The following is a 20,584-nucleotide window of genomic DNA, read 5'->3' as shown; positions in this document are numbered from 1 at the left end:
GGTTGAACATCCGACTCTTGATTTTGGCTCAGGTCATGATCCCAGGGTCATGGGATCAAGCCCCGCTTAGGGCTCCATGCTGTGTGTGGAGCCTGCTTGAGATTCTCTCTCTCTCCCTCTGCCCCTGTCCTGCACCCATGGTCCCATGCTTTCTCTCTTTCTAAAATAAAACAAAAATAAAAATTACTTTCTTGCTTTCTTTCTTTCTTAATAACTGGAAATTTGTACCTCTTAATCCCCTTTAATCTATTTCACCCATCCCCCATCCACTTTGCCTCTGGCAATCACCACCACTTAAGAGTATTTAAAAGACTGTTTTGTCTGGCCATTTGCTTTGTTTTTGAGATTCCACATATAAGTGAAATCATATGGTATTTGTCCATCCATAGTGTTGCAAATGGTAAGATCTCATTCTTTTTTATGGCTGAGTAATATCCCATTATCTATCTCTGTCTCTATCTCTATCTCTATCTCTATCTCACATCTTTATCCATTTATCTCTTCACAGACACGGGCTGCTTCCATGTCTTGGCTGTTGTAAATAATGCTGCAGTAAACACAGAGGTGCATCTGTCTTTTCAAATTCGTGTTTTTGCTCTCTTTGGGTAAATACGGAGCTGTGGAATTACTGGATTCTATTTTTAAGTTTTGAGGATCCTCCATAACTGTTTTCCACAGTGGCTGCACCAATTTTCATTCCCGCCTGTAGTGCACAAGAGTTCCTTTTTTTTCTTTTACATCCTCCCTGACACTTGTTATTTCTTGTCTTTTTTTAAAAGATTTTATTTTTAAGTAATCTCTACACCCATCATGGGACTCGAGCTTACAACCCTGAGATTGAGTCACATGCTCTACTGACTGAGCCAGCCAGTCGCCCCTATTTCTTTTTTAAAATTTAATGTCTTATTTTTTTTTTTAATTTTTGAGACACAGAGACAGAGCATGAACAGGGGAGGGGCAGAGAGAGAGGGAGACACAGAATCCGAAGCAGGTTCCAGGCTCTGAGCTGTCAGCACAGAGCCAGACGCAGGGCTCGAACCCACAGACCGTGAGATCATGACCTGAGCTGAAGTCGGACGCTCAACCAACTGAGCCACCCAGGCGCCCCTTGTCTTTTTGATACTAGCCGTTCTGATAGGTGTGAGGTGGTATCTCCTTGTGGTTTGATTTCATTTCCCTGATGGTGACTGACACTGAGCATCGTTTCGTGTGCCTGTTGGCCATCTGAATGTCTTCTTTGGAAAAATGTCTATTTAGATCCTCTGCTCATTTTTTAATCGGATTGTTTGATTTTTTTTTTTTTTTTGGCGTTTTTTTTCCTCTTTTCAGATTTTTTCTTCAAAAATTTTTTTTGTTAATATGATTCTTTTACTTGTTTAAAGTACCTTTTTTCAAACTTTAAAACAATTCTACCTGGGCTTATTTCAGAAAGGATTTACGATGGCGTCCTATTTTGCCAGGTTGTAACAGAAAAACATTAGAAGTCTTACCCTTACTGTCCCTTCATCTGATGCTTGAGATGAAGCTTCGGTCATCACATTTGGCTTTGTTTAGTTTTCTCAATAAATCAGTTTTACTGAGAAAAAAAGATCTGGCCCAGTTGCCCGTTTCCCATCAAGAAAACAAACTTGGTCTGCCACATATTCACTTATAAACTATACATTATATGGAACCATTTGAAATTGCTAATGTTTGGCTGTTTTGACCTCCATTTCCATTCGTTTACAAAAAAGAAAAAAAAGTCACCTTGATGGCGTTGTCTAAAACCTACATTTCTCCTTCATTTTCTGCAACAGCTTGCCTGATAATGATGTAGAAAACAGAGATCACATGTGGTACCATCTATAACACTTTTTCTCCGGAATCTTTAAAAATTTCGAATCAAGTCAGCCACTCCAACAATGGTTACAATTAGCCAGGTTTCCATTAAATGTGTTATTTTGAATAAGTAATTTGTGGTTCCGGCTGACTTCTATGAGACATCTTTTAGTGGATCAAAAAAATAGCTCCTAATGAATGTGATTATTGAAACAGAATCTTGCAAATACCAGGGGCTGAAGCACGCTGGAAACATTTGTACTTTCACCCAGCTGTATGACAAGCCTCCCACGCTGGGTAATTTGCTGTAATATTTGTTTCTTCGCGTCTCCAGTGCATTTTCTATGAGCCTTCCAGCGGATGTGCCGACAAAAAAATGCATTTCAATGTGTGGCCATATTGTTTCCTGTTTGCTATTTTAACCGCTGTTACTGTGGTAGGAAGAAAAAGTATCCTCTCCAGGGCTATATTTCTTTTTGAACTTCTGTATTAAACAAGAAATTGCAAAATAATCTAAACATTTATCGTTAAGGTCGGTGAAATTTGGTAGACTGCTAGGTTGAGGTTCACATGATTTTAAACATACCAGTAAAATCTGAGGTACTATCTGTGCCTTGCTTGAGGTTCAATGATCATGTGTTAATAACCCAATTTTTTTTTTCTTGAGAATTTCAATTATTTTTTGCTCGCTTCCTATCAGATCTTCTTACTTGTTATGTGGCTGAACATAAGCTTGTGAGAAAAGCAGGTTTCAGCTTTGTCATTTTCTTGTGGTTTGCCTGTGCTTCGATTACCTGTATTATTTTCAACCCAATTTCTTGGGCAGAAATTTTTTTTTTGATCTATAATTTACATACTATAAAATTCAATTTTTTTAAAAGTTTATTTATTTATTTTGAAAGAGAGAGATTGAGAGCATGAGCAGGGAAGGGGCAGAGAGAGGGGGAGAGAAAGAATCCCAAGCAGGCTCCACTCTGACAGTGAAGAAAGAGCCCCACACTGGGCTTGAACTCATGAACTGTGAGATCATGACCTGAGCCAAAATCAAGGGTCCAATGCTTAACTGACTGAGCCATCCAGGCACTCCTAAAATCACATTTTAAGAGAGTAACAATTCAGCAGTTTTTGGTGCATATTCACAGAGTTGCATAACCGCCCCCTACTATCAAGTTCCAGAATATTTTCATCATTCCAAAAAACCCCACCATATCCATTAGCCCCTAATGGTCACTCCCATTGCCAGCTTCACCCCAGCCTCTGTCAACAACTAATCTACTTTCTGTCCCCCTGGATTTCTTTTTGTAGGCATTTCGTGTAAATGGGGTCACCACATGTGGCCTTTTATGTCTGGCTCATTTCACTTAGCATAATGTTTCCAAGGTTCTTCCATGATGAAGCGTGTATCAAAGCTTCATTGCATTTTATGGCCTGAATAACGTTTTATTGTATGGCTACACCCCATCTTATATACCCATTCATAAGTTGATGGACACTTGGGTTTTCACTGTGGGGCTCTTATGAATAATACTCCTACAAACATTTGTGTACATGGGTTTGTGTGGACATAATATTTTCATCTCTCTTTGGAATATCCCCAGAGTGGAATTCTTGGGTCAAAGATAGCTTTTTTTTTTTTTAATGTTGATTTATTTTTGAGAGAGAGAGACAGAGCATGAGTGGGGGAGGAGCAGAGAGAGAGGGAGACACAGAATCCGAAGCAGGCTCCAGGCTCTGAGCTGTCAGTACAGAGCCTGACACGGGGCTCGAACCCACAAACTGTGAGATCATGACCTGAGCTGAAGTCAGACGCTTAACTGACTGAGCCACCCAGGCGCCCCCAAATGATAGCTCTTTTTACCTGAGAAACTGCCAGAAGTTTCCAAAGCAATTGCACCATTGTCCATTCCCATCAGCAGCACATGAAGGTTCCAATTTGTCTGCATCCTTGGTTATGCTTGTGACTGTCTGTTTTTCTGATTACAGCCAGCCTAGTGGGTCTGAATGGATACCTCACTGTGGTTTTGATTTGCAGTTCCCTAATGACTAATGATGGGCACTTTTCATGTGCTTCCTGGCAATTTGTACATCTTCTTTGATGAAATGTCGATTCCAGTCTTTGTGCATTTTCTAACTGGGTTGTCTTTTTCTTGTTGAGTTGTGATAATTGGGCAGGATTATTTTTAAAACGCTTTGTCTTTCTGGTGTGTGTTAATTTAGTTACAATTGGTTAACACAACCTATAAATCTACATCATCACACATGTATACACGGCAATATACTGGGCCCAATAAGTACAGGTGACTCCATCACCTGCTGTTAGGCAAACCCTCTTCCTGTCTCACGAGACCTTGTATGATCCATGACCAGGTGCCAAGCAAAGGTACCAGTGTCGATCTGTGCGTTAAATTAACAAGGGTGAGGGGCGCCTGGGTGGCTCAGTCGGCTGGGTGTCCAACTTGAGCTCAGGTCATGAGCTCACGGTTCATGGATTTAAGCCCACGTCGGGCTCTGTGCGGACAGTTTGGAGCCTGGAGCCTGCTTTGGACTCTGTCTTCCTCTCTCTCTGCCCCTCCCCCACTTACACTCTGTCTCTCAAAAATAATAAACGTTAAAAAAAATTTTGTAATAAAATAAATTAATAGAGGTTAAATTAAATTATTTAAAAATTTTTTTAGACTTCTAAAACTCCAGAACTCCCAATATTCCTTATGGATTTCTTTGCACCTTCCCCTGTGCACCCACGGTGCAGACGCCCCGACTTTGTTAAGGCACAGTGCCAATGGCTTCACCAACTCAGATTTGATTCCTATACGATCCAGTTACACTAGCTCAGAGAAAATTTCATTCTGAATAAGGAAATAAGCAAATCCTTGTTCTGCAAATTCCTGTTATCGGCCTGGAGAGAGACAGATAAGGCTGCAGGGCCTTGCTGCACCACCTGACCCATTGCTCCCCAGTGGAATGTTCCACCACCTGGTTTACAGTCCATCTTCAATAACATTATGTTCCGTCAGGGGAAACAACATTAGTCCTCGAAGAAGGCTGCAACGAAATAAAATATGTACCACTGACCAGCCAGTAGGCTCACAGATTTTTACTTTTCAGGACTTTGGAGTAAATTCTGGTGGGCTTTCTACAAAGGAAGTGGAGATTTTATTTTAGGTCGATTTTAGAATTTTTTTTAAATGTTTTTATTTATTTTTGAGACAGAGAGAGACAGAGCATGAGCAGGGGAGGGCCAGAGAGAGAGGGAGACACAGAATCCGAAGCAGACTCCAGGCTCTGAGCTGTCAGCACAGAGCCCGATGCGGGGCTCGAACTCAAGAACTGTGAGATCATGACCTGAGCCAAAGTCGGATGCTTAACCGACTGAGCCATCCAGGCGCCCACATTTTAGGTAGATTTTAAAGTAAGGCATAAAACTCTCTCTGAAATTATATAAAAGATTATCATTTCTCTTTATATTCCAGAGGCCTATTGGAATAATATATTGAAAAACACATTTTTTTAGGGGAAATTTCATAGCAATTTTATTATAAATACTAACATTAAGAAATAAAGCATCCTTTCTTCCCTCCAGGCTAATTTTTCATTGTAAACTTTTTATTGAAGAATGACACCTGTGAAAACATATGGCATAAGCTTGATATATATTTGCATCATATGATCATGCAAACAGCACTCCAGGTCAAATAGAAAACACAAGTAGGGGCACGTGGGTGGCTCAGTCTGTTAAGGGTCTGATCTCAGCTTAGGTCATGATATCACAGTTTGTGAGTTTGAGCCCTGCATCAGGCTCTCTGCTGTCAGCACAGAGCCTGCTTCGGGTCCTCTGTGCCCCTCTCTCTCTGCCCCTGTTCATTCTCTCTTTGTCTCTCTCAAAATAAGTAAATTGAAAAAAAAAAAAAAAACCTCAAAAAAGTTTTAGGGGTGCCTGGGTTGATCAGTTAAGTGTCCAACTTCATTCAGCTCAGGTCTTCATCTCCCGGTTCATGAGTTCAAGCCCCGCGTCGGGCTCTGTGCTGACAGCTCAGAGCCTGCAGCCTGTTTTGGATTCTGTGTCTCCCTCTCTCTCTGCCCCTCTCTGACTCATGCTCTGTCTCCCAGTCTCTCTCTGAAAAATAAATAAACATTAAAAAACACATTTTTGGGGGCGCCTGGGTGGCGCAGTCGGTTAAGCGTCCGACTTCAGCCAGGTCACGATCTCGCGGTCCGGGAGTTCGAGCCCCACGTCGGGCTCTGGGCTGATGGCTCAGAGCCTGGAGCTCTGAGTTTCCGATTCTGTGTCTCCCTCTCTCTCTGCCCCTCCCCCGTTCATGTTCTGTCTCTCTCTGTCCCAAAAATAAATAAACGTTGAAAAAAAAAATTTTTTTAACACATTTAAAAAAAAAAAGGGAAACACAACTAGCCCCCTAGGATAAGTCCGTGTGCTCCCTTCCAGTCATGACCCCCTCTTACACTATAGACTCCATTTGACAGGTTTTGAACTTGGGATCAGTAGGATCACAGGACATGTGCTCTTTCCTGTCTGGCTTCTTTCCTTGACATTCGTTTGTGAGATTCTTTCAAACTGTGTGGGCAGTTGTGGGGGTCTCATTCTCTGCTGAAGAGACCCCCACTGTGTGGCTGTACCACATGTGTCCATCCCCTCTCCTTGTGGTGCGTACGTGGTTTGTTTCCAGCTTGGGGCTATGAGAAATAACACTTCTTCAACTGTTTCCATACCCGTCTACGGGTGGACAGGGGCCCGATTCCGTGGTGCGTACACATAGAAGCAGGAACAAGAGCACAGTTTTTAGAAGCCTGTCCTGAACATGTCTGGTCTTCTCCAGCCAGAAAATAACATAAGGAGTTGGGTGAAGGTGCACAGACCAGGAAGTTCCAGAGGAAAAGAACGACATTACCAACAAGGCCAACCTTTTCTTTGAGACCTTTTTTTTTTTTTTAATTAATTTTTGAGAGAAGGAGAAAGCGTGAGTGTGTACGAGTGCAGGAGTGGCAGAGAGAGGATCCCAAGCAGGCTCAACACTGTCGGAGCAGAGCCCAATGTGGGGCTCAAAATGAGGTTTGAACCCATGAACCATGAGATCATGACCTGAGCTGAAGTCAGGTGTTACCCAGCTGAGCCACCCAGAGGGCCCTCTTTAGATCTTTATGAATGGGCTGGAGCGCAGGAGTGCTGAGGTGCCCAGTGAGTGACCATGGTCAGTGGGCTCTTCATTTTTCTTGAGTCGAGATTTTGTAAAAGGATTTAGGAGCTTACTTCATTAGCAATGAAACGGGTTGTGAAATGGAAATGTGAAAAGAGATCTGGAACATTCCATCCTGGAGGAGAAAGTCTAAGCACTCTTCTCTGCAGGTTCCAAGAAGTTTCCAGGAATTTGGTAAGGTTTCAACCAAGCTCTTGAACTCACCTGATGCCTTTACATACAGAGGAAATTCAGTTACAACAAGAGTCAAGTTTGAGAACAGAACCCGCATCCGGCAACATGTCCCCTTTCCAGCAATGAGGCCCAGCTCCGTCCCCACTTCCCTGTGATGGGGTAGCTTTGTAGCCAACCACGGGCCTCATGATGCTTTTTCTAGCTGTTTCTGTAGCTCATCCCTGCCATGCTAATTATATAGACTCTACTAAGAGTTTTCCATTATTTTATTTTAGACCCTGAACAACCAACTGAAATCAGAGGGGTTGTTTGTTTGTTTGGGCAACTTATTTCTATCATCTCTCCCCCCACCCCCCACCCCCCACCCCATGATAGGAAGATAATATACCCAAGCAAAAGGAAAAACTATCTGTTTTTCTCTGTCTGTGTGACTCATTTTTGTAGAATTGCTGGTGAAACACCAACGCATAAATAGGTTAACTTTTTATGATGATTACGAAAATGATGGATATTTATAAAAATAACTTCAACTGCCTTGGAGTTTGCTGGGCAAATCTAGAATATGATATTATTGTAATATTCCATTATATCATTACACAGTAACCTTTACAAGCAGATTTTATTTTATAGTTTGAAATATTTAAAAAAGATGCTTAGCACAAGTAGCTATTACATAAATGAAAATTAAAACCACAGATACTGTCACGTGCCTACTAGAATGATTACATTAAAAAAATTTCTTTATGGTTATTTATTTATTTTGAGAGAGAGATTGAAAGTGCATGCGCAAGAGGGGGAGGGGCAGAGAGAGAGGAGAGAGAATTCCAAGCTGACTCCATGCTGTCAGGGAAAAGTGCAACATGAGTCTGGAACCCACGAACCATGAGATCATGGCCTGAGCCAAAATCAAGAGTCGGACGCTCAACCAACTGAGCTGCCCAGGCGTCCCTAGAATGATTACAATTTTTAAGAGACAGATAATAACAAGTATTGGTGGGGATGTGCGGTAATAATTGGAAGCCTCATACATCACTGGTGGGAACGTAAAATGGTTAACAGTTTGGAAAACAGTTTGGCAATTTCATTAAAAAGTTAAACATACATCACTCACCATCAGAGAAATACAAATCAAAACCACAATGAGATACCAACACACCTGTCAGAGTGGCGAACATTGACAACTCCGGCAACAACAGATGTTGGCGAGGGTGCGGAGAAAGAGGATCTCTTTTGCATTGTTGGTGGGAAAGCAAGCTGGTGCAGCCACTCTGGAAAACAATATGGAGGTTCCTCAAAAAATTAAAAATAGAACTATCCTACAACCCAGCAACTGCACTACTGGGCATTTATCCAAGGGATACAGGTGTGCTGTTTTGAAGGAGCACGTACACCCCAATGTTTATAGCAGTGCTATGGACAATAGCCAAATTACAGAAAAAGACCAAATGTCTACCAATGGATGAATGGATAAAGAAGATGTGGTATAGATATATATACAATGGAGTATTACTGTGTCATCAAAAAGAATGAAATCTTGCCATTTGCAACAACATGGATGGGAACTAGAGGGTATTATGCTAAGCGAAATAAGTCAGTCAGAGAAATACAGATAACATATGATTTCACTCATATATGGAATTTAAGATACAAAACAGAAGAACATAAGAGAAGCAAAAATAATATAAAAACAGAGAGGGGGACAAGACATAAGAGACTCAAATACAGAGAACAAACTGTTGCTGGAGGGGAGGTGGGTGGGGGGATGGGCTAAATGGGCAAGGGGCATTAAGGAAGACACTTGTTGGGATGAGCACTGGGTGTTGTACGTAGGAGATGAATCACTGGAATCTACTCCTGAAGTCATTATAACACTATATGCTATACTATAATCATTATAACATTATATGCTAACTAACTTGGGTATAAATTAAAAAAAACTGATAAAACAGAATAAAATGAAAAATATCCCCCCCCCCCAAAAAAAGAATTCTTGCTTAAGTTTCATTATATGTGTCACATCATTCGCTTCTTTTCAAGTTGAGTCTTCTCTCTAGTACAAAACTTAGAACGTTGTAACACTCAGTAAATATTTTTAAATGGATAGATTTATAAATGTATAAAATGAGCATATGCAATGCTTGGAGGCTCATGCTTTATTTAACCGGTCTATCAATATTACTGCAATAAATAAAAAATCCAAATAGAAAAAAAAAGTTAAACATAAATTTACCACACAACCCAACACTACCACAAGCAGGTGTCCACCCAGGAGAAACGAAAACATTTGTCCACACAAAGACATGGACACCAATGTCCATAGCAGCTTTATTTGCAAGAATCCCAAACTGAAACCAATCCAGATGTAGATCAACAGGTGAATGGATCGATAAAATGTGGTCTATCCATGCAATGGGATGTAATTCAGTAATAAAAAGAGATGAAATGAAATAGTAAAACATGCTGACACATGAATGGACCGTGAAGACATTGTGCCAAGTGTAAGAATCCAGATACCACAGACTACCCTGCGTGGTTCCATTACATGAAATGTCAAGAGAAGGCTTGCAGCATGCTCGGGAAGAGAGTCATTGTTCAGGAACCAGGTCGAAGGGTCTTGTGCAGCAAGCTCAGGGGCCCGGCCGATCCACAGAGGGTTGTGGAGAAGAGCCTTGTAGAGTTTTGAACAGGAAAGTGATAGGATCAGGTTTGTGCTCTGAGCATTCTTTCTGTAGAGACGCAAGACTGGGCACAGGAAAGTCAGATGGGAGGCTGTCACGGTGGCTGGGACCCTGGGAGGAAGACCGGAGAGGAGGACACCTGTTTGAGGATGTACATTTCCGTATGCACATTTCTGAGCACTTGTTGTTGGGGTTGCTGACTCGTAGAAGATACTCCTGCTAACTAGACAACTGCCGTAGCTCCCCCAAATTCATGCTGGCCAACTTACACAGGCTATTGCTTTAGGACACCACAGCTATTCTCCATTCCTCTGTCTTCCTATAATGAGATTTCGTATAAACTGCTCCACGAAGGAGATTGTACTCTCTGATTATGGGTAAAGAAAATCAAAAGCTTTGTCTTAAGCATGTGATTTCTCCTCTGCCTTCTGTCCCACCGTGCTGAGCTCCTCAGCAGATTGAAAGGCATGCTTATTTCTTGTTAATGTGCCCTGAACATAAATCTAAGTAAGCAAGAAAAAACAAAAGAAAAAAAAGAGAAAAGGCAAGTCTTTAATCACAAAGCCTAATATATAATTATGTATTATATATGGCTATATAACATGCATTATACATTATATATATATGTATAATGCAGAATGCTTGCTTAGCGCTGGGAGTGAGTGCCCTACAACAGGGATTGACTGACAATGGGTGCAAAGAAATTTTTGGGGTGATGGAAATGTTCTAAAACTGGATTATGGTGATTGTTGCACAATTCTATAAATTCCCTAAAATTATTGAATTGTGCAGTGCCATGATTGGGTAAATATATGGTACATAAGCTACACCCCAATAAAGCTGTTTAAAAAGCTGAGACTCAACTACTAAAACAGTATTTGTATCTTTTTTTTGCCCATTAAGCCACTTTTTTTGGCATGAAAAAAAAAACCCATATTTAAAAAAAAATCAACTCAAAGGAGAAAGCTCTAAAGAAATCATTTGGTTTCTTCCCTGACACCCTTCGTTTTTGACTCTCTGGGTTTCTCAAGGCCTTGTCTTCTGCACACTTGCAGTGACCTCTGAGCCATCCATCACAAAAAGGTGAAGAGGTCTCAGGTGTATGTTCAGGATGATGACTTCAGTTCCAAAGTAAGACACGAAAGGAAGACCATTTGCTGAGATCCAGGCCATCAGGAAGTTAGATCTTTCTGTGAGTATCTTAAGTTACTTTAAACTCCAAGATTACATTTTTGAACAATGTGGTAGGGTTATGACCCAGATTTAAGTTAGGTGTAAGACTTGGGGCTCATTACTAACAATACCAAACAATAATGGTCACCAGCTGTCATAATTTGGGGGTCTCTCCAAGTACATCAACTACACCTGCAAATGCAAAATTTTTACATAGTTTTCCACAAACAATATACTGATCCAATAGTTACACCTACCATATAGATCATTAAAATATATTTTTTAAAATACATTTATCAGCATACAACAGATACAGAAAAGTGAACAAATCATAAGTGCTTGATGAATTTTATTTTTTTAATTAAAGATTTTGTTTTTAAGTAATGTCTCAACCCAACATGGGCCTTGAACTCACAATCCCTAGATCAAGGGTCCCACGCTCTACCAACTAAGCTAACTGGGTTTCCCGGTACTTGATGAATTTTAAAATAGAACACAGCCTTTAAAATACAAGCCAGGGGGATGCCTTGAGTGGCTCAGTCAGTTGAGCGTCTGACTTTGGCTCAGGTGTGATCTGAGTTCATGAATTCAAGCCCCATATTGGGCTAACTGCTGTCAGCATGGAGCCCGATTTAGATCCTCTGTCCCTCTCTCTGCCCCTTCCCCGCTTGTGCGTGCACACACTCCCTCTTTTTCTCTCTCTCAAAAATAAATACAACACTAAAAAAATTTTTTAAATACAAGCCAGGTTAAGAAATAGATTATCATCACCCCAGAAGCTCCTTTTATATGTTCCCCTAGCTAACACACTCACTCCCTTCCCCAAGGATAGCCACTATTCTGACTTCTAATACCACTGATTTTTCTTGCCCAGTTTTGAAATTTACCATACAGTGTGTGCTTATTTGTGTCTGGTTTCTTTTACTCAAGATTGTGTACCTAAGAGTCACTCATTGTTCTAGGGTATTCTATTGTAGGAGTATATCACTACTTATCCATTCTATTGTCGATGGATGTTTGGATTGCTTCCAGGGTTTTGGCTATTATGGATAATTCCGCTATGAATTCTTTTGAATATGCCTTTTGTGCATATGTGTGTGCATTTCTATTGAGTACGTATCTAGGAGCAGTCCCTGGGTCATAGGGTATGTGTATGGTTAGCTTTAGTATAAATCATTTTAGTTTGCTAAAATCAAGAAAGCCACTTGAAGTGATTTAAGAGTAAACACACTCAAATGCAGAAATTTTCTAAATATAAACACACGTTCATTCTTCGTCAGAGTTGGCCTGAACAAACACTGGCATAGGCAGGACAATTGAATATCAGTCACGAAGTCACTGGAGTGTGATGTCTCACAAACATAACTTCTGAAGACACCATCTCCTGTGAGTTTCAGCCCTCAGGAAATGAGGCCGCTGTGAGCTCTCTGGCATTCCTGTCTGCGCCTGGGCGGAAGTCTAAATGAGCAAGGTTTGTATCCCTGCCTTGGCTTTGATCTCAGAGAAAGCATTATGTTTGTTCCATTTCCCCCTACAATCTGGAAATAAATTTATTTGGGGGTTAGTAAAAAGTCTAAGGTAGTTATTTGCACAGGATACCAGGCTGAGGCTCTCGGTTCCTGGACAGCACTTCCGTGGCTGTCTTCTGGAGCTCCGTGGCTGTTTCCCAGGAGGGCCTATAGGCCTTGCCTACAACCAGTTCTTCTGGGGTGGCCTTGGGCTCATCAACTACCCCGTGTCATAGCCTATCCCTGACCTGACACCTTGAGATTTGAATTCAACCCACAGCCTTCCAGCAGGATGTTTTTGTGGCACAGGTTAATTTCAGAAATTCAGAGGATTTGCCCCAACAAACAAAGCATCCACATCAGTTTCACTTCCTGGTCTCTGGACTGGTTTTCCACTGGGATTTGGAGAAAACTTTCTCTCAAAACAAGGAAACTTCTAGCTTCCTGCCTGCCTTTGGGAATTTGAGGGGCTCACCAGAATTCCTGGGCCTTAGGGTTTTTACAACCCTTAATAGACCAGGCTGTGGCAGGAGGGGGCGGGGGTCTCAGTTTTCTTTTCTTTCTATTTGGATTCCTCCTGTTGCTGCCTGTTCTTTCTGAGGTCTCCGAGGTACTTAGTCCCTAGAAGGAGCAGCTTTTGGAATAGTGTCCATTATGTCTTAGTGTTTAGATGGGAAGCGATGACTACATCTTCTTTCTTTTTTTACAACACCCTAGTGTCCCAAAGAGACCGGCTTCAGCTTTAAGAGAAGTTACCATACGCTCTTAACTGTCCGCTTTGGTTTGCTTTAAAAATTGCCACAATGTTTGACGTTCTCATTTGCCAGTGGCTGAACAGAAATTATGTTCTCTGAGTCAGATGGGCTCTCTGAATTCGGTCACACTTTTCATGTTTTGATAAACCATGGCCGTGTTCTAAAGCTCTGCCCAGAACATGTTTTGTGGAAAACTTGTTATTTGTAAAATGGCAAATATTTAATACAAAGACATATAGGACAGCTAATGACCTACTTGCTTAGGTTTATGAAATGGAAAGTAATTATTTGGGATTCCATATTTTGGGCTAACTTAACATTTTAAAATAATTATTTATTGCATAAGAATATATATTCTTAGGGGCACCTGGGTGGCTCAGTCAGTTAAGCGTCTGACTCTTGACTTTGGCTCAGGTCATGATCTCACAGTTCATGAGTTTGAACCACGTCAGGCTCTGCACTGACCGTGTGGAGCCTGCTTGGGATTCTCTCTCTCTCCCTCTTTCCGGGCCCCCTTCCCTGCTTACTCGCTCTCTCTCAAAATAAATAAAAATAAACTTAAAAAGACGTATACATCCTTATAACATATAAGAATGCAAAGAATATAAATTCACTCACCATTAGAAAGCTGGTTTGTCAATACAAGAGGAGAAGTCTTTATCAAGAGAACAGGTGAGGGGTGCTTGGTTGGCTCAGTCAGTACAGCATATGACTCTTGATCTCGAGGTCATGAGTTCAAGCCCCACATCGGGCAGGGAGCTCATCTAAAAAAAAAATTAAAAAAAAAAAAGAGAGAGAGAGAGAGACCAAGTTAGTCAACCAGCCCTTCCTAGTTTTCCATGTTTAAGACGATATAGATGTGGCTGACTTAAATTGCTTTTTTTTCTTAAAGTTTACTTATTAATCCAGAGAGAGAGAGAGAGACAGGAGTGGGGCAGGAGCAGAGAGAGGGAGAGACAGAGAATTCCAAGCAGGCTCCATGCTGTCAGCACAGAGCCCAATATGGGGCTCGATCCCACAAACTATGAGATCACCACCTGAGCCAAAATCAAGAGTCGGATGCTTAACCAACTGAGCCACCCAGGTGTTCCAGATAGCTTTTTGTTTTAAAACCAGTTTTCTTCCATCCAACCACCCAACCATTAATTTTTTAGCAGCTTTATTGAGATGGAATTCACATATACTGTAATTCATTCATTTAAATTGTACAACTCAGTGGTTTTTTTAGTACATTCACAAATATGTGCAACTCTCACCACAGTAAATTTTAGAACATTTCATCATCTCGAAAAGAAACCCCACAGTCTTTAGTTATCAGCTCCTTCCCCTCCCACCCCAGCCCTGAGCAACCACAAATCTGCTTTTGGTTTCTGTAGATTTACATTTTCCCCCCAAGTTTTAATTTTATTTATTTATTTATTTATTTATTTATTTATTTATATTAAAAATTTTTAAATCATTTATTTATTTTTTAGAGACAGAGACAGGGTGTGAGCAGGGGAGAGGCAGAGAGAGAGAGGAGACACAGATTCCAAAGGAAGCTCCTGGCTGAGCTGTCAGCACAGAGCCCGACACGGGGCTCAAACTCACGAACTGTGAGAACATGACTTGAACTGATGTCAAACACTTAACAGACTGAGCCACCCGGGTGCCCTGAGAATCCCATGTTTAGTGAATTGCTCTTTCTTACTCTTCCATTTGCTTCTCTGCTGGCTCTTTCAAATAAAACTAAAATAAAAATAGGAGATACACGGAGGATTTCCTCAATTAACCAGGAAAATGAGCACAATTATTCTGTGCACAAGGGAAGCCACAAAGCTCACTGGAATAGTGGTTTTATTTGTCAGTTACTTTGATCACCCTGAGTACTTTTCAGTATGGTTTGACCATTTCCAAGCACATCACTCAGAAAAGCTATCTTCTGGGATGCCTAGGTGGCTCAAGTAGGTTAAGCGTCTGATTTCTGCTCAGGTCTTGATCTCACGGGTTCACAAGTTTGAGCCCCACGTTGGGCTCTGTGCTAACAGCTCAGAGTCTGGAGCCTGCTTTGGATTCTGTGTGTGTGTGTGTCTCTCTCTCTGTCCCTTCCCTGCTCATGCTCTGTCTCTCTCTGTCTCAAAAAAAAAAACAAAAAACAAAAAACAAAAAACAAAAAAAACACACACACACAAAAAAGAAAAGATATCTTCTTCACCTCATACATCCAATAAAATATTTAAAATGCGACAAGAAGGTTAACAGTAGATGCAATAAAAATAACTTCAGAAATTTTTTTTTTTTAATATTTTTTTTCAACGTTTATTTATTCTTGGGACAGAGAGAGACAGAGCATGAACGGGGGAGGGGCAGAGAGAGAGGGAGACACAGAATCGGAAACAGGCTCCAGGCTCTGAGCCATCAGCCCAGAGCCCGACGCGGGGCTCGAACTCCCGGACCGCGAGATCGTGACCTGGCTGAAGTCGGACGCTTCACCGACTGCGCCACCCAGGCGCCCCTAACTTCAGAAATTTTAAAATAGCTTCTGAATAGTCCAAGCCGTTGAGATCAGGACTGTGCCTTTTCTTTATGACATTGTGCCTTGGTTGTTATTTGGAGTGCAATGGCTTCCAACTTCAGGTCCAAATAAAAGAAAATATCGTTTTGCATTAGTCCAGGAGATATCTTGATTTAATTCTACCAATAGTGACATCTAATGTTTTAGTTTTTTGCTTTTTCATTTCAGAAAGGACAGAAATTCCGACTGTCATTTTGATATCGGCATGCGATGAATTCCTACTGATGCTCTCTTTTGTCCTCTAGTAGACATCTTTTGGGGGGGGGTACGCCCAACTCACAATCATTTCCCTCTTCTTTGGGGACCATCCCTCAGTTCACCAGGGAAGCCAAGCTAGGAACGTGGGTGGGTCTATACCACGAGCATTTCGGAGTTGTGAGTGGACACGTCTGGCCCTGCAGTAGACAAGGTTGATCTGTAGAGAGATGAGAAATGGAACAGACGTGCTTGGAGGAACAGAGATGAGTGGCCAAGAAACCTGTTGGTTGGTCAATTCCTGGTTCTGCTGCATTCCTGACACCTAGCTGCATTCCTGCCCTATAGATGTTCCCTCCACACAAAAGTTTAAAATAAGGAGACCTATAGAAGCCGAAACTAATACTGTAGTGTATGTTAACTAGCTGGAACTTAAATAAAAACTTGGAATAGGGCGTCCGGGTGGCTCAGTCAGTTGAGTGTCCAACTCTCGATTTTGGCTCAGGTCATGATCTCACGGTTCCTGCCCTGAGATGTTATGTTTTTTTCAACAAGGGTAATACATACTCCTATGACACCGATAGAATACCTACCATGTGCCAGATGCTGTTCTAAGGACTTCCGTTGTGACAGTCTCACGAGACCCTATGATGTCATGACTGTTATGGTGCCCACTTGACAGATGAGAAAACCATTCAACCCTTGCTGGAGACAATTGGGGGCAGTGCCCAAGACCCCGGGACTCTGCTGGTGGCACGCAGGAGGGGTGGCCCTGTCAGAGAGTGCTGAGGGAGGAGCAAGGAACCCACAGCCACGGGTTGGCCTGAGGAAGGACCTCAAGAGTAGAACAAGAGAGTGTCTGTCTAGCTCCAGGTGAATGAGCATTGCAGCAAGTAAGTGACCCTGTTCTCTGCCTCTGCTGCCTACCAGCCTGACATCAGTGAGGAAGAAAGGGAAGATCTGGGGTGACAATGGAAGGTGAGATTATAGTTTCTCCCATCTCAGAGAGGGGGAGGACTACTAGCATAGACACGGGGGCCTCAGGTCTGTCCTTCGGAAAGCTGGCCCCTTTCGCCAGCACTTCTGGGGGTTCCGAGAGTGGGTGATTCTATTGGCGCGGTGGCCGGAACAGGCATCCTCAACACTCGGGGGTGGACGTTTAGCACAGGGCTGCCCACGGCCACACAGTTAAGAGCATTGCAGACTCACGCTTCCTACATCACAGACACAGCACTGTGGCTAAGGTTACACCGTTGTGTCCACAAGCCAGTTGCATGGGCCGGCGTGATGCCCTGGAAGGGCCTGGCCCGGGGTGCCGACCGCATGGAGCCCATCCTCTTGCCAGAGAAGCCCCTGTCTTCCTTGTCGTTCTAGGCCTGCCCCCTTGTCCTGTCCCTCCCTCCCTCTGCACTGGGCGATGCAGCCACCGTGCCTCTTCCAAGCTCCACTGCTTTCTGTGGCCTGTGGCACCAGGTTCCACCGCCCACCCTGGGCTGAGTGACTTCCTGTGTCTTCCTGGCTCCCCTCTGCTTTCTGTCCCGGACTCAATACCTTAGGTGGAGCCACGTGAAACGGCCGTTCTCATTTACCTACAGAAATCACACGTTCTCATAGGTCAACTTAAACGTAGGCCTTTTAATTTTTTTATTTATGGGACAGCACAAGCAGGGGGAGAGGCAGGGAGAGGGGGACAGCGGATCCGAAGCGGGCCCTGCCCTGACGGCAGAGAGCCCGATGTGGGGCTGGAACTCGCCAACCGTGAGATCATCACTCGAGGGGAAGTCAGATGCTCAACTGACTGAGCCACCCAGGCGCCCCAAACAGTAGGCCTTTTTTATTTGAAACATCTTGCTGCTCACTGCCACAGGAAAATACACAGAAACAAAGTAGGAAATCTGGGCACACGACAGACTCCCTGGAGACTGTACAAGATTGTTTTCCCGGCCTGTCTGCCTTTCCCAGGGGCCTTTTTTTTTTAATTTTTTTTTTTTAACATTTATTTATTTTTGAGACAGAGAGAGACAGAGCATGAACGGGGGAGGGGCAGAGAGAGAGGGAGACACAGAATCGGAAGCAGGCTCCAGGCTCTGAGCCATCAGCCCAGAGCCCGACGCGGGGCTCAAACTCACGGACCGTGAGATCGTGACCTGAGCTGAAGTCGGAGGCTTAACCGACTGAGCCATCCAGGCGCCCCCAGGGGCCTTTTAAACAGGGAGTTTTGAGGACGTCTCCCAAGGTTACCCCATGGCCTGACCTGAATGTCGGACCGCGGCTCTGCTCAGACGGTGGCCAGGCCCAGCCCACCCTCCTATCCTCGTCCTCACATCTCCGCTTCCCTCTTCTCTCTTTCCTGCAGGCTTTTCTTCTGAAGCTGCCTCTTGGTCCCGGGCTGTCTCCCAACCCCCGTGAGAAAGAGGCCTGGCTGCTCAGGCCTGTGTGACCTCGTCGTTACCTCCCTGTCCTGTCCTGGAGGCCCCTGGGGCCAGCCCCCTGCCCCCCTTTGCCTGTTTCTCTCTGTACTGTGTGTTTTGCCCACAACATTTCTCCTGGCCAGGCTGCTAAGTCCAGAAAAGTTTAGTTGCCTTATCTCCGCTGTGGGTTTCTATCTGAGCCAGCTCTCTCCTCAAATCATGTTTCCCTACACAGCAGAGGCCACCTTTGCAAGCCCACCAGCGGCTTCCCCCACCCCCACCCTGCAGATTCTGTCTCTGTTTCGGGCCTGAGTCCCTGCTGGCCTCCCTCTGGGGCCCAGTGTTGAGGCTGCATGGCCCGCTCCGGAGCAGAGGGCCGCTGACCGCCAGCTGACTCCACCCAAACCTGACTCCCCAGACTCACTCTCTGAAACTCCCCTCAGGTAGCCCGTTGCCCCCTCCCAGTGCACGGCAATGGATCTTGAGTGGAATTTCTACTCGGGGTCCTCAGAGGGAATCTGATCAGAGATCAGAGGGTTACCAGTCTGAGCACGGGGGACAGGCCGAGCAGAGCTACTCTGGGATAAAACCAGGCTGCTACGTTGGCAAAGCCCGCTCCTGGGGCCTCTCATGAGCCTGGGCAGGGAGAGCACTGCTGAGTCATTCCTGGGCCCCTGCTGGTCCCCCATGAAGCCTGCAGACTTCACCACCAGCACCCAGCCACTTGGCCAACAGTGACCAACCCAGCCAATCCACCCATCGGGCCCCTCTTTTCTACACACCCTCTTTTATAGTGACCGGTTGTTCATTCAACCACTCACGCCATTCAATAGAAATGTGTTGAACACCTAGCACCTGCCAGGTACCATTTTAGGCCTTAGGGACATATGGTGAATAAGACAGATGAGGTCCCTTCCACTATGGAGTTAATAGTCCAGTGAGGACAAACCAATGATTATCCAGCTGCATGGGCTAGTAGGGTCTGTGGACTAGAGCTGAGCCACAGATTTGTGTTACCAGCTTGAGATGAGGTAACACAGAAGTTGAGAGAAGTGTTTAGAAACTTCTTTTTTATTTATTTTTATTTTTTTAATGCTTATTTTTGAGAGAGGGAGGGGCTGGGAGGGGCAGAAACAGAGGGAGACACAGAATCTGAAGCAGGCTCCAGGCTCTGAGCTGTCAGCACAGAGCCTGACAAGAGGCTTGAACTCACAAGCTGTGAGATCATGACCTGAGCCAAAGTCAGACGTTTAACCAACTGAGCCACTCAGGCACCCCTAGAAACTTCTATAGTGATTTGATAGAGTAATCTTATGTTCATTGAGTCTAGTAAAAAAAAAAAAAAAATCTGGCTTCTATTGTTTGTCTTTTTTTCATTTTATTTTTCTAGTAATTCATTTCTAATCTATTTTACAAAAATATAGATCTGCAATGGGCTGGAAATTTAGAAAAATTCATCCTATACTCCAGAAATTTTGAGAAGCATTGCTCTAGATTACAAATTGCAATTTGTGCCATGAAAAACATGATGGAGAATAACAGGAAAAACTTGGTCTAAGAAGGGTGGTGTGATGTGACCTAAAGGGTGAGGAGGAACCAACCAGGCAGAGCTGGGGATGGAGCTTTCCAGGCAAAGGAACAGCCGATGCAAAGGCCCTGAGGGGAGTGAGAACCTGGAGGGCTAAAACAGAAAAGAACCTAGCGGAGGTGGAGGCAGAAGTAAGGGGAGACAGGTGGGGCAGGTGGGGTGGGCGGAGCAAGGGGAGACAGGTGGGGCAGGCGGGGTGGGCGGAGCAAGGGAGACAGGTGGGGCAGGTGGGGTGGGCGGAGCAAGGGGAGACAGGTCGGGCAGGCAGGGTGGGCAGTCAGAGGCCCCCATCCCGGGAGTGCATTTGAAGGGCAAGGAGAAGCTACTGAAGTGCTTTAAGTGTCGCATCAGGGCTTCCTACCTGCCCCTTTCCTATAACACATGCACAGCCAAAAAGGGACCGCTTCATCCTGGACTCCATCGGGAGGGCTTAATGGCTGGATCCAGGACATTGTGATAGCAGTATCTCTACTAAAGTCCAGTTCTGAAACAGGGATTTTCATAACAGCTTTCTTGGGGC

The 20,584-nt window shown here is 43.8% G+C and overlaps 1 protein-coding gene across 1 annotated transcript in view; it reads right to left on the bottom strand.

Moving 5' to 3' along the window:
* Positions 1-9,513: 9,513 nt before the first annotated feature.
* LOC122491178 (phosphatidylinositol glycan anchor biosynthesis class P) overlaps positions 9,514-20,584 on the bottom strand; it is a 36,687-nt gene continuing 25,616 nt past the window's right edge. The window contains exons 7-8 of the transcript XR_006299297.1: positions 13,935-14,080; positions 9,514-9,991 (exon numbers count right to left, since the gene is read on the bottom strand). The gene's annotated coding sequence lies outside the window, so the exon portion shown is untranslated. The remainder of the gene's footprint in view (positions 9,992-13,934; positions 14,081-20,584) is intronic.

This window comes from Prionailurus bengalensis, chromosome C2 (genome assembly GCF_016509475.1).
Source record: "Prionailurus bengalensis isolate Pbe53 chromosome C2, Fcat_Pben_1.1_paternal_pri, whole genome shotgun sequence".
Taxonomy (NCBI): Eukaryota; Metazoa; Chordata; class Mammalia; order Carnivora; family Felidae; genus Prionailurus; species Prionailurus bengalensis.
Note: the sequence above shows the minus strand (reverse complement) of the source record. Positions and strands in the feature narration are given on the sequence as shown.